This window comes from Orcinus orca, chromosome 16 (genome assembly GCF_937001465.1).
Source record: "Orcinus orca chromosome 16, mOrcOrc1.1, whole genome shotgun sequence".
Lineage (NCBI taxonomy): Eukaryota > Metazoa > Chordata > Mammalia > Artiodactyla > Delphinidae > Orcinus > Orcinus orca.
In genome coordinates this window covers 6,886,945-6,899,379 of record NC_064574.1, presented here as the reverse complement: position 1 = coordinate 6,899,379, position 12,435 = coordinate 6,886,945, and the positions used below count along the sequence as shown (strand labels likewise).

General features: G+C 48.0%; 1 protein-coding gene and 1 non-coding gene across 6 annotated transcripts in view; both read left to right on the top strand.

Moving 5' to 3' along the window:
- Positions 1-12,435, top strand: part of TFAP2C (transcription factor AP-2 gamma) — a 221,380-nt gene that overhangs the window by 65,795 nt on the left and 143,150 nt on the right. The gene's annotated exons all lie outside the window — the stretch shown is intronic.
- LOC117197668 (U6 spliceosomal RNA) lies at positions 5,510-5,613 on the top strand. The gene has a single exon (XR_004478430.1). It is a non-coding gene; the product is annotated as a U6 spliceosomal RNA (small nuclear RNA).

Here is a 12,435-nt window from a genome sequence, read left to right as displayed (position 1 = left end):
GACACTGACCCCATCCTACCTTGGCAGTGAAGGGAGGTGAAGTTCTGCTGGAGGTGCCCCACCATCATCCTCCCCGTGTCCGTGCACACCAGCCACCAGCACCTGCATTTCTCTGCCCAAGGGCTTCCTGTGGTAACGGTGGGAGATTTGCCATTCTTGGGGCCAGCTGAAGTACTGGGAGTTGCTGCCCCCTGGGAGCGGTCCTCAGCCAGTGACTCACAGGAATGGTGCATGAGTCCCTTCCAGTGGGCTGGCACCCAGTCCCCCCAGCACCATTGAGCTCCAGCCACTCAGACACTCGGGTGGTAGCTGGTGACACTTCCTGTGCTGGCTTCCCTCACTTCTCACCCTCCCCCAGGTCTTCTGTGGACACACCTCCCAACCAGATCCCTCGCATTCAAATCCTTGCCTCAAGGTCTTCTTCTAGAAGCCCACTGTCTGCCCACACAGCACGTAGGCAAGGAAGACAGATGGTAAAACCCATGCTGGTGACCAGTGCTTTAAATGGAGGCCCAAGGAGCAGTGGAGAGGCTATGGGGACTTAGCCTAGAAGGAAACAAATACCTCTGTTTGGGATTCTCAAAAACAGATTCTTGCCGGGAACTTTTCTAACATGCAGGAGACTTTTAGAGGAACTCAGAAACATTTACCCAGCGGTTCCTCTGTACCAGATGTTGAGACACAATGCTGAGGCCGAAGAAGCTTGGTCTCTCTCATGCAGTTCATGGTATAACTGGGGAGAGGTTGATCAGATGCTCCAAGGAATAAATGTGCTGTAGCACGTGGTAGGAAGGAGAGGTGAGGGGCGCTCTGGCTGCTTTTAAAGGAGGCTTTGACCCAGTCGGCTCCGAGGAGTGGGGCTCCAGAGCACGGGGGGGCTTTGCCCAGGTGCAAAGGGAGGGACCAGTGTTCCAGGCAGAGGGCCTGGCGTTTGCAGAAGCACAAGGGCAGGGGGATGTGTGCTGGAGAAGATGCACGGGGCCAGCGAGACCAGCTCACAGGGGACGAGACTGGGAAACGCCGTCTACGGCCATTCAGAATTTTACCCTGGAGTCTTGGAGGCTATGAAGCCAGCGACGGGCTTTAGCTAACATGATTTGCGTGCTGAAGAGATCACTCTGGCTGCTGTATGATCCACTCAGAGTTTATCTAAAGATTCCCTCCCGTCCCCTCCCCGCCTCTCCCGCCCACTAAGACCCTTGGACTGGAACCAGGGAGCAGGAAGGCTGGGGTTCGCCACGACAGAAATGACTGTCGTTCCGTTTGAACCAGCCCAGCACACAGTGGTTCTCGTCTTGCCAATTACCTTGCCGTTTCCAAAAGCACGTTCACGCTGGAGGAGTGAATGGGGCTGGTGCGGCCTTATATAACAGTTGGATGTCCCTCGCGGCTGGAAAATAGTGCTCCTGTCAGACGATAAGCCCCAAAGAACACGCCTTGGATCTGATAAACAGACGTTGGCAAATGGGAGGTTTGAAGGCAGTGCCAAGCTCTGTGGTTTGGACTGGCCCTACGAGTGAAACAATTGAAGCAGCTAACCATCTGCAGGAGGGAAAAGCAGGGGAAATTCAGCCTGAGACAAAGGGGCAGTGTAGGAGGCGTAGGGCCCGCAGCGTGCACGGCTCTGCCACGTTACCGCAGCCTCGCAGGCTGCCACCAGCCCACCCAGCGGGACGCCATGGTTGCAGGGCCCGTCGACCATCCTGTTCATCCACCAGTGTTCCTTCCTGCGGCGCCTCCTCTGAAAGTAAAGGGGTGGGGTTGGGTTATGCGGGTGGGCATGCGAAGGAAGACTGGACGATCTGTAGAGAGCTCTTGGGGCCCAGGCGTTGTCCTTCATGTTTGATGATGTGGCTTAGAAGCTGTAAAGCCTTTACTTGTTTTGCCATGGATGGCTCTGAACCGAGCTGGGCAGATTCCCTCACCCAGTGTGGCTCGTGACCACGGACCATCTGCCAGAAGCCTGGCTGAGGTTCCAATGCAGTGGGCCTGGTAGGAGGTCGTGGAACCACATAGAGAGCCCGCTCGGGCATTCTTTTAGGACAACATCTACTGTTTGGAGGAACAGAGGGCAGGGCCCATGTCTGTCAACCAGCTCCACTCCTCCAGGGCTCACACAGTAAGTCCTCAGACCAACAGCTCCTATGTCCTGGATAGAAATGCAGAATCTCAGACCCTACCCGAGACCAATCGAATGAGAATCTGCCTTTTCACAAGATCCCCAGGTAATCAGCAGGCACATTATAGTTTGCAAAGGGCGGGTCTAAAGGGTATCGGTAAGTGGTCCGTTATTAGAAGCAGTTTTTCTGTGCCAGGTATTGTGTTTTCCATACTTCATCTCATTTCATCCTTAAAATCACTCCAGGGGACAGAGGGAAACTAAGATGCAGGTGAGGACACGGGGGCTGGGTGATGTCCAGTCTTGTGCCCAAGGTCATACAGCTGGTAAAGGGTGGGGTCAGGTCTGGGTGGCCACTGCTCTCCTGCTCCCTTCAAGAGAGCCTAGCTGGACGCTCTCCATCCACGGCTTGGCAAACCTAGGTCTCTTACCCAGTATCCTTCCTCTGTCTGGTGCCCAAGCCGGCTCTTAACCTGCTGTGGTCCCATGGCCTCCTGCACAGAGCAGGGCCTCTAGAAACGTCTGGGGAATGATGGAGACTGTGCTCCAGACAGCCGAGTGAAATGGTGAACAGCCTGGGCGTGGACAGAGAGACTCACATCTAGAAAGACCTCTTCTCAGGCAAATACTGGCTCCGGTGATGTTAGGGTGCACACCCCACACTCCCACTCCTGTAAACTCCCTATTCTGCTGTGAAGGCTGGGCTGGGTGGAGGGCCCCGTGCTTATGTGTCTGTACACATTATACACAGTTAGAGCCGTAGAAGGCAGCTCAGTTGAAAGACAGAGTGTTGTTTTTTTTTCTTTCATTTTCAAATGTAAAAGCCTGGTGATGTTGGAACAGATTTTGGCCTGGATTTGGCATTGCATTTTTTAATTTTTTTTTTTTATTTCACTTCCACTAGGGGCTTAAGTTGTTGGGTTTGGACAAGCACTAGGCAGGCAGCTGTGGCTACTTGCCTGCCGGAATTTAATCTTCTCTCTTTTGTGTGTGATGGCGACCCACAAGGCCCCGGTTAGGTGCCACCATCGCCTAAAACAGAGATTCCGTATCAGGGGTCCATGAGCCTTGTGGTGACGCACTTACTGGACAGGCAACCCCAGTTGGCACTGGACAGGCAGCCATGAATGCTTGAAGGCCTGCTTCTGGGCTGAGGAGATGAATGAAGCAATCTAGCTATTCCCTCTCTTTCTCTCTCTCGCTCCCCGATTCCTCTCTGATCCTTAATATCTTACTTCTTTGGCTTGTCGACTTTTAAGGAGAGGCAAGTAAACTAATCCCTTTGGGAATAGATGTCAGGTGCTAATTCCATCATGCTTTTTTAGCCCAAACACCCAAATTTAGTTAAAAAAAAAAAATTCTAGGGCAGGACTTTAAACATCTAGAAGAGATTAAATTTCATCTCTCTCGCATTTTTCCAAATGCCATATGCAGGTTTGCGAAATCCCGGGATACCCATTGTAACTGCAGCCCATTCTGGTCTAGGATTTAGGAAAAGGCAGGGCCAAGTTCAGATCTTTCATTTATTCATTCATTCAACAAAGTTGCTACGTGCCCAGTACTCTTCTGGGCTCTGGGATTCTGGGTCCCCGCTCTGTGGAATCTCCATTCTTAGAGACAGACACTAAATACATGAATAAACAAGGCAGTTTCAGACCCTGATCAGTGCCACAGGACAATACAATGGGCACTGTGTTGGGGGCATGAGGGTGGGGAGGGTACTCTTAAATGGGGTAGTCAGGGAGGGCTTCTCTGAGGAGGTGACACCTAAGCTCAGATCTGTGTGGCCAGAGAGAGCTGGGGAATGATCCTCAGGCTGAGCCTCCAGGCTGCCAGAACAGCAGAGGCAGAGGCCCCAAGGAAGGAACAAGCTTGGCTTGTTAGGGGAACAGAATGAAGGCTGCTTCCAGGGAGAGAGCAAGGACTTGAGCCTGGAAAGGGCTGCAGGGACCAGACCCCACTTGCGGGGCCCAGCAGGCCCCAGGATGAAATTGGATTTTTATCTAAAGTGCTTTGGGCGTGCCATGATCTGATTTAAGGTTTAGAAGACCCCTCTGGCTGCTGTGTTGAAATGGACAAAAGTGGGAGCCCAGAGGTTGGTGAGGAGAGTCAGGTGGTCTCAGGGGTGGAATGATGGGGCATTGAGCTCAGCTGGTGGGGACACTGTATAGGGAGAGATGCCCCAGATGGGCAGCCTTTCCCCACCTGTAACTGCCTCTTTCCAGCAAACCATGTTTCTTCCACATTAACAACAACAGAACCCTGACGCCTGTGGGACTCTGGCAGGAAAAACAGAGCTCCACTGCGTTAGTGCATCAGACATATGAGGGGCGAATCCCGAAGGAGGGTCAGGGTAACACAGTCATAATTTCCTTCCATTTCTTCATCATCTCTAACTCACAGACACAATCTCAAGAAAGAAATATACTCATTTATTTATTTACACCTTGTCTTGTTACATAATGATAGACTCTCTAAACAGAGACATTACAGAGAGGAAATCATCGTGTGTGTGTGTGTGTGTGTGTGTGTGTGTGTGTGTGTGTGTGTGTGTGGTGTGTGTACTTTATATTACTGAGTGCCTATTATATGCCAGGCACTGAGCTTAAGCTCTTTATTACCTTACTTAATCCTCTCACCAACTCTAGAGGTAGGAACAATTATTATCCTCATTTTAGGCTGCTGGGGGTTAGGAAACTAGCCCCAGATCACACAGGTAGCACCAGGTAGGAAGGCATTCAAACCCATGGTCCATCTGTTTCCAGAGCCGATGTTCTCATCATTGTTCTCTACTGGTTCCACCATCTGCTGGGCAAAGGCTGGGAGCCTTGGTTTACTAATTGGCTAATAGAAAGGCTCTTTTGCACAGAGTGGATTTTGTCTTTTTGTTCCAGCTAATCACCCATGCTCTAAAAGTAGAGGTCTTTTGTCCATGTTGGAGGCAGTACCTTGGGCTGATGGGAAAAAGTTTTCCTGCTGATCTTTATTTGCCATTTTCTACCCAATACGTTGAAAATCCCTTGCCGCCAGAAGAACATTCCAGGATCAGAGGATGCCACTTCCCCACACAGAGTTCAAGACAGTTCTTTCTGTGGTTTCTGAACCCAGCTCATTGTTGCGGATGAAATCTCTGCGGATGAGAGCAGTGTTTTCAAATGAGTCACACTCATCATGGCTCATGGAATCTATTTAGTCGTTTGTGACAAGCAATTTTAAAAACAGGAATAGAGAGCTCGCTTTGGCAGCACACATACTAAAATTGGCACGGGACTTCCCAGGCAGTCCAGTGGTTAAGACACGGTGCTTCCACTGCAGGGAGCGTGGGGTTGATCCTTGGTCGGGGAACTAAGATCCCGCATGCTGTGCAGCGTGGCCAAAAAATAGAAAAAAATAAAAATAAAATAAAATAAAATAAAATTGGCACGACACAGAGAACGTTAGCGTGGCCCCTGTGTAAGGAGGACATGCAAATTTGTAAAGCATTCCATATTTTAAAATATTAAATTTAAAAAAGGAATAGAACAGAAAATATCAGTATCAGGGTACCTCTCTCACAGTAAGGGAAATACTGTTTGTTAAACTTTTCTTTTAGTTTATGTGCCCTAGGTCACAATTTTGTGGAGGACTTAAGCATTTGGGAGCGACTGAATCAGAGTGTTGTTGGAAGATCGTGCGCCTGGAGGAAATACACTTTACCACGTGTGGGTCTTGTACCTTATCTACACCAGTCGTTTCCACTGACAATGTTAAGGTACCAGAGAGTCAAGATCAATGTTAAGAGGCTCCAGTCTACCTGTCCCACCTCCTCTCTGAGGATAGGGCTGGTTTTGTCAAGGACTGGTCCAGGCAACAGCCCAGAGGGAAGTCTTTCCATTGAAATCTGGGTAATGCGTTTCAATTCTGATGTCTCTGTTTCAATTCAGATTCTAATCGATAGGAGTGACAGTGTGTAACGATAGTGACTGTCTCTTGAGTACTTCCTATCCACTAGGCATTTCCCACGCTGCGTCTCATGAAACTCTCATGGCAACCCTATGAGGTATAGGTTCTATTCTTATTCCTAAGTTACTGAGACTCAGGTGGTAGAAATCACTTGCCCACGTGTGTGAGTCAGGAATTGTTTGGTTGCAAGTGGCGGTCACTGACAAGACCAGGGTCCTCTGGCTTTAGGCACTGCTGGATTGAAGAACTCGGATAAAGCCAGGAAGCTCTCTTTGTCTCTTAGTTCTGCTTTCCTCTGTGATGGCTTCGTTTCATATAGTCTCTTCTGTATGGTACCGTATAGTCCTAGGCAACTTGGGCTCATGGTCTACCATTTTACACTCCAGCACCTCTTTCGTAGTAATTGCAGCCAAAGTCCTGTCGTTCACTCCAGTTGGCCAACATGACTCTGTGCTGGGGCCTGAGGGTCAGCCCCACCTGTGCCACAAGGGCTGAGAGATGGGAGGAGTCATTCTATGTATCAGGTAATCTTTGCCTCATCACAAGCCACCCAGAACTTAATGGCTTAAGACGATAACCATGTATTTAGTTCATGATTCTGTGAGTTGGCAATTTAAGCTGGACTCATCTGGGTAATTCTTCTGGTCTCGTGTGGGCTCCCTCATGTATTCCAGGGTTGCCTGCAGGTCGCAGGGTTGGCTGGCTCTAGGCAGAGAGGTCCTGCCCTGTTCGTTATGGGCTCCCATCCTCCAGCAGGCTAGCCCGGGCGTGCCCTCAGGGAAGTCACAGTGGTCCAAGAAATGGAGTAGAAGAGCACAAAGTCTCTTGAGATTAAGCTTGGAACTGGCACACCGTTACTTCTGGCACAAGTTGTTGAGAGAGGCTCAGAGAGGTGAGGCAGCTGTCTGTGTTCAGTAGTGGAAAGCCCAGAGAATCACGGAAAAAGCCTGACATTGTAGATCTGTGAAACTACCACCTGTCTCTGGAGTTCCCATAATGGATGAAGAAGCCTCATCATTTAGGTCTATGATGGCATGTATTCTCTTAATTGCATCCTGAAACATTCCTAATTAACACACCGGTGTCCCCTGAACAATCTTACCAAAGTCTTTGGTTATGCGAGGCCATGAGCCAGCCAGTGAGAATTCCTTTCCCTGTGTTATGCTTTCTTGGTGCTGCTCAGGGCTTGTTATTCTGCAGGGTTTACAGAAATAGCTTTTTGGGTTTTATTCCAGAGCCTTCCTCTCTCTAAGATCCATGCATGTGGCTAGAGCAGGTTTCTCAGTCATGGCCATATTGCCATTTGGGGCAAGATAATTCCTTGTGGTGGGGCTGCCCTGTGCATTGTAGGGTGGTTGGCGGCATCCCTGGCCTCTACACACTAGATGCCTCTCTCCAGTTTATGACAACCAAAGGACATCTTAGCGGGTGGAGGTGCGAACAGAAATATCCCCTGTTGAGAACCACAGAGTTAGAGGGATAAACTGGAGACAGATTTGAATGCTGCCTACAAAAGTTCCAAGTATCTCTCTCCTTTCACAGTTGTTTCTTTACGTATGTCAGGATGGTCATGCTTAAATTCCCATTCACAGCAGGAAACACTCTCACAACACTCTCTGGCCAAACGAGCACCCTCGTTACAGGGCCTCGCCAGTTCCCCAGAAACACATGGGGGAATTCTGAATCCCCCTGGACCTAGATGGGACCTTGAGAAAGCATTCAGGTTGTTTAACCTGGTTGTTCTCATACTTAGACTGAAATGGGGCCATAGCTTGAAGGTTGGGTGATATCCACAGACCTGGCCCAAAATTGGTATAGAGAGCAGGTTGGAATGTTTGGAAATAAGAATATGTTTCCTTGAAAGAGCCCTGGATTTGAGCTGAGTTAGGTCGTAAAGACAGGAAGCCGAGCTTATGGCGGACTGACATTTCCAGCACCCAAGTGGGCCTTGAGGATAAAGAGATAAAACGTTTCCAAGACCTCGTTGCAAGGAAACGTTCCTGGATGAGAGGCCCACAGCCAACCCAGCATCAGCCCAGTCTCGACAAGGGAAACTGGGTGTGTTTGGGTTTTGTCTAACATCTTGGAATGATTAATTTAGTCTTCTGCTCTTAATAAAACCCACCGGCCTTGTGAGGACCTTCCCATCATTACAGACTCTGTTTTGTATAAAATAAATTGGATCCGTTGGCGTCTGATTCATCTACACTGAATGCGGCAAAATAGTGTTTTGTGAGAAATTCTTGCTGTCTGCTAAGCCGGGAGAGGCTTGTCTTTAACAAAGTGCCTCCTTCCCTGGGGAAACAGGAAGTTACAGCGGGCCAAAAGAAAATGAGTTCCAAGCTGGCTGGGTTCAAGTCCAGACTCCACCCCCAAGCCCACCTGTGGGTCCGCGTCCACCTGCCTGGCGCTCTCTCCAGCTCTTGACACCGGCGGGTGGTTAAGCCCCTGTCAACATGGCCCTCCTTTTTGGCCTGGCCTTTCTGGTGTCAACAATGTCCCTGTTCTTATTCAGAGAGAAGGTTCTGCCTTCCCCCTCATCTCTCCTCTTGGCCCCCTCCTTAATCTTTGGAGTGCAAAACTCCGAATGTGTTTTTTCCTCAGATACATTGAGGAAAGGAGGCGGGTGCCAGAGGTTTCCAGCCAGCACTCCATAGTCTTTCCTCCGGGCTTAGGGTTGAAAAGGAGCGCTGTTCCATGATCCTTCGGCACAGGTTCCTGACCCAAGAAGCTTCTTGAAGCTTATTTAATTGCGGATGAATGGAAACCCTATGCGAACTGGCTCAGATAAAAGAGGGAATTTATTGGCTCATATCACTGAAAAGGCCAGTGGCTTCAGGTACAGCTGGATCCAGGATCTAAAAGATACCATAAGCAATCATTCTCTATCTGTCAATTTGGCTTTCCTCTCTTGACTTCATTCTAAGGCAGATTAGCCCTTCCAGGCGATAAAACACCCACCATCAACTTCAGATTTACATCCTATTACTGTAGCTACTTCAAGCAAAATGGATGTTGGGCAGGCAAAAATGGCACTGCTATTGGTTGCTACCTACCTGACAGCTGTTCATGCAACTGCTTGTACTTGAAAAAAAAAAAAAATCTCTTTATGTTTTCCAGTCTTCCCCAAACTTTTTAAAAATTTTGTTTTTAATTTGGCCACACCGCGTGGCTTGCGGGATCTTAGTTCCCTGACCAGGGATGGAACCTGTGCCCTCAGCAGTGAAAGTGCAGAGTCCTAACCACTGGAACACCAGGGAATTCCCTTTCCCAAACTTTAAACAATGAACATGGGTCTAGATACGGGTAAACAACAGACATCCGGTCAAAGTAGCTTAAGCAAAAAATTGTCGTTTTAAGGAATTTAAGGATCACAGTGAGGCCTGACTTTGTGAAGATGGGAAGAAGAAATCAGAAATCCGCTAAGAGTCAGCGTGGCATCCCTCTCTCTCCGTGATCTCTGGTTCTCCTTGGGCGTTGACTGAGGATGGGAAGAAGAAATCAGAAATCCGCTAAGAGTCAGCGTGGCATCCCTCTCTCTCCGTGATCTCTGGTTCTCCTTGGGCGTTGACTGAGGATGGGAAGAAGAAAACAGAAATCTGCTAAGAGTCAGCGTGGCATCCCTCTCTCTCCGTGATCTCTGGTTCTCCTTGGGCGTTGACTGAGGATGGGAAGAAGAGATCAGAAATCCGCTAAGAATCAGCGTGGCATCCCTCTCTCTCTGTGATCTCTGGTTCTCCTTGGGCGTTGACTTCAGTCTCCTCCTGCTCTGCATCTGATGCTTTACTTTTCTATGCTCACTGCAGGACATGGCCACTGCAGGCAGCTCTCGCAGCCGCTCAGAGGTCACTGGAAGCCAATGCTCCCCTCCGATTCCCAGAAGAGAGCATCCGACTGGGCTGGCTTGGGCGAGGGTCCACCCTAAATCCAATCAGCTGTGGCCAGGAGACAGGACACATGACCTGTGTCCACCCGATAGGCATAATGGAAGCCGATTCTCTGAGAAGGTGGTCATGGTCACCTTCCTTCCTGCCACAATGGAAGCGGTATCCTGTTCCTGTCTCAGGCAGACTCCCATATTGGTGTCCTGGTGTGCATCGCCTTTTTGGAGGACTTCACTCCTGTGGCCTCTGCCTTCGACTCTGGTATCATGTTTGCTCTCCTGCACCTCCACACCCATCCTGTGTCGCTCCTGTAGACCATGGTTGCTCAGCCTCTGTACTAGTGACACGTGGATTAATTCTCTCTTGGGGGGACTGACCTAAGAATAGTAGGGTGTGGATGGGGTCTGACCTCTACGCACTAGAAGCCAGTACTGCTCCCCACTCAAGTGTGACAAACAAAAACCTCTCCAGACAGTGCCACGTGTTCTCTGTGTGTGGAGGGCAGAAGCACCCAGGTTGAGAACCTCTGCATAGACCTTCAAACATGCCTTGGTCTTACCCTCTTTAAAGGAGCCACCCCCCTTCACCACAGGTTTGCCTCTGTCACTGGGGCATTTTCTGCTCCCTTCACAGCAAAGTGTCTCTAAAGAGGGGCTGATCCTCGCTGAGTCCACTCTTCCTTCACTTCTATCCTTGGATTAAGAAGACGATGGATTAGTAACCAAAACAGCAGGTATAACTTTTTAGTTTTATCTTTTTATTTATTTATTTTTGGCTGCATTGGGTCTTTGTTGGTGCGCGTGGGCTTTCTCTAGTTGCGGCAGGCGGGGGCTACTCTTCGTGGTGTTGAGCGGGCTTCTCATTGCGGTGGCTTCTCTTGTTGTGGAGCACGGGCTCTAGGCACACGGGCTTCGGTAGTTGTGGCATGTGGGCTCAGTAGCTGTGGCTCGTGGGCTTTAGAGGGCAGGATCAGTAGTTGTGGCTTGCGGGCCCTAGAGCACAGGCTCAGTAGTTGTGGCGCACGGGCTTAGTTGCTCCACGGCATGTGGGATCTTCCCTGACCAGGGCTCGAACCTGTGTCCCCTGCATTGGCAGGCGGATTCTTAACCACTGTGCCGCCAGGGAAGCCCAGGTATAACTTTTCTTTTTTAAACAGATCAGTATTTATTTATTATCTTATATGTTTAACAAACATTTTATTGGACTTCCATCAGATTATCAGTAGAACATTAGAATTTCCTCAGTTTAGCAATGAAAATCCAAACTAAATTTTTTAGAGTTGACCTCTTTCTAAAGCATGAATTCGTATATAGACTTCAATGATAATAATAATAATTTCCAACTTAACTTAAAAAGAATAGCTAAAGGTTTTTTAAATTTTGGAAGAAGGTTTTGAATATATTGGTAAATGGTGGGAAGGAGGAGGGAGATTAGGGGAAGATAAAGTTCCCAGAAATCTTTAATTGAGTGAAAAGTCATTTGGCTTTGTATGATTTTGATATTGCATAATAACCACTCAAGAGGCAGTGTGTCTGAATGGGTGGCGCATGTAGAGGACACATGTTTTAATAGTTGCCATGTCAGGTATAACTTTTTAAATAGGAAAAAGTAAAGATCATAGATTTAGCCTTACCAGTGGTTTAAATTAAAACCTGGATGAATGATAAGAATTATTAATGAAAAACTACAGTCTGATTGACTCTGGAAATTTAGAAATACAATCTAGGGACCGCCCTGGCGATCCAGTGGTTAAGATTCCATGCTTCCACTGCAGGGGGGCACAGGTTCGATCCCTGGTCGGGGAGCTAAGATCCTGCATGCTGCACAGTGTGGCCAAATTTAAAAAAAAGAAAAGAAAGAAATATGATCTAAATTAAGTCTTAAGTTCAACATAGAACATTTGGCATTTTAAATCAATTTTTAAAATATTTTTTTATTCTAAGAAGTGAAAAGCATATCAGACAAGATTACAATATTTACTTATTTTTTTAAAAAAATTTATTTTAGAATAGTTTTAGATTTACGGAAAAATTGCAAAGATGGTGCAGAGAATTTCCATATATCCCACACCCAGTTTCCCCTTTGGTTAACATGTTAGTTAACATTTTGAATATTAATTGTATATACATTGTATATTTGTTGTAATTAATGAGCTACTATTGATACATTATTATTAAGTAAAGTCCATACTTTATACAGACTTGTTTAGTTTTTCCTTAGTGTCCTTCTCCTGGTCCAGGATCCCACCCAGGACACTATATGACATTCAGTCCTTGTGTCTCCTTAGGCTCCTCTTGGCTGGTTCAGGTTCTCAGACTTTCTTTGGTTTTGATGACCTTGACGGTTTTGAAGAGTGCTGGCCATGGATTTTGTAGAATGCCCCTCACTTGGGATTTATTTATGTTATAGACTGTGGGGATAGGTTTTAGGGGGGAAGACCCCTGTGGTAAAATGCCCTTCTCATCACATCACATCAAGGGTACATACTAT